Source organism: Octodon degus, unplaced genomic scaffold (genome assembly GCF_000260255.1).
Source record: "Octodon degus isolate 3935 unplaced genomic scaffold, OctDeg1.0 scaffold00142, whole genome shotgun sequence".
Taxonomy (NCBI): Eukaryota; Metazoa; Chordata; class Mammalia; order Rodentia; family Octodontidae; genus Octodon; species Octodon degus.
Genome location: NW_004524718.1, coordinates 7655664 through 7662231, shown reverse-complemented (window position 1 = coordinate 7662231; position 6568 = coordinate 7655664). Strand labels below are relative to the sequence as shown.

Sequence of the window (6568 nt, the reverse complement as noted above, 5' to 3'; positions counted from 1 at the left end):
ACCATGGTTCCAATTATCTTACCACATTTCAATGCTGTATCAAATTTCAAAGGTTAGTTACCCATCTACTTACCATGAATCATACAGAGAGCTATGACTATATGTCATACAGATTTAGCTGTGATTCAAAATTTAGAGTTGTTAGACAAAACTCCTGCAGAATGTTTTCTTAACTGCTGTCTTTGAAATTTGTGTATTTATACATTAAAATTCTACATTTATTTTAAGACGGGCATATAGCCACTCATGAGAACTTCCAGTTTCATTAGAGAAATCCCATCAACAAATATAGTCTGTACGCAATAAAGTGTGATGGTCTTGCTCCATCATTATTGCTGTACTATTTTTAAAGACTTGATCACTGATAGAAGTATCCATGTAATACTGTCTATGTAATAATGTTACGGACAACAAGAACAAGTATCCTTCTGAGTAGGCTTCCATAAAATAGATTTAATGCAGTGAAAACTGTCCTACAATGTATTTTCAAGTCATAGTGACCAAAACTAATGGCTTTGACTTGGAAACTGTGCAATTATTATGTCTCTGAATTTTCATTTCCTTCAATTATAGACACCTTTATTGCCTGAATCAGTTTTATCTCTTATGGTAAATAAACTACATGATTTACGGGACTCAAATGCCACACTTTAGCATTCTATTATATTGGGACCAATGATTTTTTTTTAATTAATGAAATATTGTGAGTGTCAAACAGTAGATAAGGAATTTATCCCCACGTGACAACAGCATATTTAGCCATGTCCAGTGCATATTGTTTTCCACTCAAATGTATTCTGAGAAGCTATAAATTAATTACGAGAAGATAGGGAAAGAAAAAGACAACTTATTCAATAACTTTCTTATCTTTGACACAATAAACAAAACTGAGAGCAGCTACAAGGAGCAGAGGACAGAGCTAAAGCAATGGTCTCTGCCTGCCAGAGTCCTGAGCAGCTAAACCCAGGGAGCTAAGCCCTCCACATGAATCCACATTTCATGGGGTCTCATTTCACTGGCAGCCAAATTTTTATCCCTAGGCAGCCACCTGGAACCAGTCTAAAGATCATTTTATTCGTTCTTAGTTTTTTCTGCTCTCCTCCCTTAAATTCTCAGCAGTACTAACCTGATTAGTGAGGAGGCCAGGACCAAGTATTAATGAGCTAATTATGATTGTTTTCTTACACCAGGCACCCAGAGACTTCTGGCAAGGACTGGCAAGATGGAAAGCAGGAGGACAAGGCTAAATGATAGCTTCCAGAAATGACTTAGGATCTTTGATACCTTCCTTGAAAAGGCAGAATCTAATAATAACCCTCACATATGCACACAAAACAAAGCAATACACAGAAGACACTGGAAGAACAGTAAGTATATAACCCTGGAAAATACAAGCAGTTGTAGTTTTGCCTCTGGCAACTTGTATGCATGTAGATATGTACGGAAAATGTAATTTTGTAATTTTTCTTGAAATGATATCTATTTCTTGAACCTTATTTGCTCCCCAAATAAAAATACAAAATAACCAATTGGATTTAATGCTTAATTAAATTCTGTAACATCCCTAAAATAAGGAGTTTGTTTTGGCAAATGTGTGCACCTTACACATTCAAATGGCATGAGTACTCATAGATACTCCTTTTTTTTTTTTTTTTTCCAAAGCGGCGCCAGGATTATTGGCACTGCCTCTAGAAGAAGGTGTTAGGCGTCTTGGGCCTCTTGGTGGTGAAGCGGGGCTTGTGCTGGCGACGCAGGACAAGCAGGTAGGGCAGCGGGAACTTGCTCTTGGAGTCGTGGAACTGCTTGACAGCGGGCCGGCAGCACTTGCTGGCTGATAGCTCCTCCACCTTCATGATCTGGATGGAGATAGCACAGGCTCGGTGGCGGGCGCCCGTGTCTGGGTAGCACGGGTGACGGCGCCTGCTGTGGTCAGCTCCCGGTGCTCCCGGTACATGTTGTGGGTGCCACTGCAGGAGTCATAGCGCAGCCAGATGCCGAAGTTCATCACCCACAGTGGAGACTTCTCAAATACCTGCCCACAGTAGACGATGTCCCCTGCAGATTTCTTCATCTTCTTCAGCTGGGGCACGAAGTACCAGAAACGGGACTTGGCGACGACGTGATTGGGTGCAAAAATCCGCGGGCGGTACCGAGGTAGCGTGCGGCACTTTGGGGTGGGCAGGCAGCGCCCCACCACCTTGTATTCCAGGAGTGTGCCCAAGCCCTTCATGGCGTTCCCTTCTCGCTTGCCGCCACCCACCACGGATATGTAGCACCATTGCTACTTAGCATAATATCCCTGGTTACATTAATCTGTAATCGAAATCACTAGAATCTGCTCCCAGCTATTCACAGTGTATCATTTTACACGGGGAAACTACTCCCGGGAAGAATGGCAGTTTTCCCAATTTCTGTCTCACCTCTAAGCTTTGCAGATTGATCTAGATCTTTTTCTCTTTTCAGTGATTCCCAGAAGGTCATCTCAGCTCGCTACAGGATCATCTTCTCACATAATGTTCTTTGTTTTTGTATTTTTCTAAATAAATTCAAAAATTTGCAATATATGAAACATAGAGTATCTCATGCATTAGAAGTCAATATAACAGGTGTTCCTTCTCATGACTGCAAAAAAAAAAAAAAAAAAAAAAAAAAAACTTAGTTTTGATAGTAGATAGGACTTCTACTCCCCATCAAATGAAATAAAATAATTCACCAGAGAATTCACACTAATTCATAAGGCAGGAAAAAGAGTTTAAGTACAAATGACCACTAAAATTCACAGCACATTTGCTCTAATTAATTTACAAAACTGGAGTATTTGCATATGATCTACATACCTCTACCTGTGTACTTTAAAATATCTCTAGATTTCTCCTAACACGTAGCTCAATATTAAAGCTATGTAAATATTGCTATACTGTATTGTTTAGCAAATAATGTCAAGGAAAATTACATGCACATAAAAAACAGATGGAATTTTTCTAAATATTTTTGGTCTGCATTTGGTGGAATCTGAAGATGTAGAACCGACAGATATAGGGGGTTTTCACTGCTCTTTTGAAAGAAATGTAGAGTCAAAAAAGGTAGGACTTGGCTAGGTACTGTCTCTTCTACAACTACCACAATGTGTACTCCTTTAGCTTGCCTGCTGTCCTCAGTGCTAGTGGGATATTGGTATAACATTACAAGGCAAAATGCATAGTGTTTGTCTGTACTTTTTCTACTCTTCTGCCTACCCAAAGTAGAATGATCACCATGAGGTCTTCTCTCTACCCAAAGTAGGATGATCACCCATGAGGTTTGTTTCTGTGTCCAGGGGACCAAGGAGCTGAAATGCCAGCTGAATCCTGGCTCTACAGTGCAGGCCATGGGGTATCATCTGGGGTCTAGGAACAGCACATAACCACAGGAGGTGTCCTCCCTGAAGTGTCCTGTGACATACTCAAACTTGAGCTGGTCAAGTTCAAGATACTGAACAATCTCTATCTTCAGCTGGATCAGCCAGTTTATTCCCAGAAGTGTCATTTTTGATAAGCTCATGATGTACTTTTCAAATGGACATGGGGGTCAGGAAGTAGCTATTTTTCAATGTAGCACATCCAATGCAGCTATATGAATACACATGATTGTGAACTCAATTGTTCATGACATACAGCAACTTAAGAAGTCTGAGAAGTGTTTTTCACACCAGAGACCCCTAATTCCCAGGCCAAGGATGAGTAACATGTCCTAGCCTATTAGGAACTCGGCCACACAGCAAGAGATAAACAGAAGATAAGCAGGCAAATCTGCCTCTGTATTTATAGTTGTTCCCCATTGCCCGTATTATAACCCGAGATCCTCCTCCTGTAAGGACAGTGGAGGCATCAGATTCTTAGAGGAATGCAAACCCGCTGTAACTACACACCCAAGGGATCTAAATCATCTGCTTCTTAAGAAAATCTAGTCCTACAAGCACCTCTGCACAAGTCCATGGAAAAATTCTTCTGTATGAAACTTATTATTGATAACAAAAACTTGGAGACTGGTGCTCTAGACTTACATGGACTTTCTATAGTTTAGATCTTGAGTATCCCCCCAAGTGACCATGTAATAAAGACTTGGACTTCAGGGTAGTTTTAGAAGTGTTACTTAAGGTATAAACCCTACTGGGAGGTTTTAGGTCATTGACATTGTACCCAGGCAGGGACCTGTAGAACCGCAGCTCCTTCATCATTTCTCTTTTGCTTCCTAGACATAGGAAATGAATTTTTCCCATCACTTGCTCCTCTTACAGTACACTTCTTTGCAAAAGTCCCAGGTCAATAGGACCAAGAAATTATAGACAAGAACTTCCAAAACAAGCCAAATAAACACTACCTTTATACATGATTCATTACAGTGACCAGAGCTGATTAGCAAAGCACTTGCCTCTACTCACTTCACTCCATGAACACTCCATACATTACTATCCATTTAATGTATGGTAGCTGCTTCCAAAGCCTGGGATAGAGAAACTAGCCCCACATTGGAGAGCTTTCTTATGCTTCTAAAGTGTTTTTCTAGAATGCCAATATTTTGCTTTGCTTCCAATTCTTCAACATATCCTTTAAATCCTCTATACAAAGCATTAGAGATGATGACTTATGTGACCCAAGTCTAGTCTACAATCCTAGGTATAGATATAGTTGGAAATTCTTGTAGCCAAATGTACAATTTTATTGTATATTTGTTTATAACCATTTGCATCTGCCTTGAAATATGTTATCCTTTGTATAATTTTTTTCTTTTGTACACCTGCAACACTATCAAATTTTCCCCCACTCCTTATCTTTCAAAAGTAAGCTCTAGAAAAGATAAGTATTATGGGCCTTACTTGTATGGATAATGTAAAGAGATGACATTATAGAAATTGAGAACAGAATTGTGGTTCCAAGAGACTGAAGATAAAGGTGTGGAGGAAAGGGAAGAGAGAAGCTGACCAGTGGATATTAAATTTGAGAGCACCAGAAGTTGAGCTATGTCATCACATAGTAGAATAACTACAGAAGACAACAATATTCTGTGCACTTCAGAAAGCTGAAGAAATGACAAAGTTTTCACACTACAGCAATGCCACAGACAGTACAAATACATGCATATGTGTGTATATATAGGATAGCTTAGATAACTGTGTTGGTGATTTCTGCTGGTCTATTGGAAGGGGCAATTAATGCTTTTTTTTCCTTTTTAATGTTTTATAACTTTTTTCACCAATTCTGTATATCTGGTAATATAAACATCTCATTTGAAGGCAACAATATAATAATCATTGCTGGGGCCGGGGAGATAGCTCAGTAGAATAAGCATTTGCCTGGCAAGTGCAAGGGCCTGAGTTCGATCCCCGATTCCACCAAAAAACAATACCCCTCAAAACCCCCCAAAACAAAAAAGCAAAAAAAAAAAATAACGATTGCTGAATTCTTATTATTTTGTTTAGCAAAATTTTGTATCATGCTTTATACTGATTTTTATTTTCTTAAGAAAATAAAAAAGTGTCCATGATGCTTTACTTTCAAAAAATCATGTTACACCACTAACATGTACATTCTATATGGTTTCTCTATCAATTACCATTTGATTCAAGTAAAATTAATTTCATTAGATTAAATTTTCTACACTGTTCAATGTTTTCCTTTTTTGGTTGGATATGTGTTTGTGATAGTTACTAACCACATTCATCTCGGGGAATTGCATCAATGTCTTTACTTCTCTTTCCCTCTCTCAGGGCTCCCTCCACTCTTCTCACAAAGCCCACCTTGTGTTTCCTATCGCAGCTCTTTTATTTTTCTAAATTATTTATACATTAGGTTTCTTGTGTAAGAGAAACCAGGTACTATTTACCTTTGAGTGCCTGATTAAATTCACTTGGAATTATGGTCTCCAGATTCATCCCTAAAGAAGTCTCAAAAGTATCCTTTTTATGGTTAAGCAGCACTGCATCATGGATGTGGACCTTATAACCTTTATCTACCCATCTGCTGGTGAGTATGTAGGCTACTATATAAGCTAGCAAGTTTGCACTGTGCTGCTGCAGACATGGCTACTCATGTATCACTGTGGCATCATGGCTTTTACTCTTAGATACGCAGAAAAGGAATGGCTGGGTCAAAAGGAATTGCAATTTTCATACTTACTTCCATAGTTCATATTCTCATCAGCAATGCAAAAGTTTCCTTTTTCCTATACAATCTCACCAGCACTTGTTGCTTTTGGAGTCCTTGAAAATAGTCATTCTTTCTGGGTACAGTGAAATTGTGTTGTTTTGATTTGCATTTCTCTAATGACTGAAGATCCTGAATTTTTGTCATGTACTTTTTGCTCATTTGTATTTCCCTTTTTTCATGTGTCTGAATTTAAATTGCCCATTTTAGTTGTTTTTTTGAGTTCCTTTTACATCTTTTTTTAAATTTTCTTTTTAAAAATATTTTTAACTTTACTTATACTAGTCCTTATTTGTCACACATAGTCATCACATTCATCATAGGGAACTTGTATATAATAGATCTTAAATCTTTTTTCACATTTTTTTCAGTTTTTATTCTAGTTA

The 6568-nt window shown here is 38.3% G+C and overlaps 1 pseudogene; it reads right to left on the bottom strand.

Moving 5' to 3' along the window:
* Nucleotides 1-1688: 1688 nt before the first annotated feature.
* Nucleotides 1689-2254, bottom strand: LOC101578580 (annotated as a pseudogene).
* Between the last annotated feature and the right edge of the window lie 4314 nt (nucleotides 2255-6568).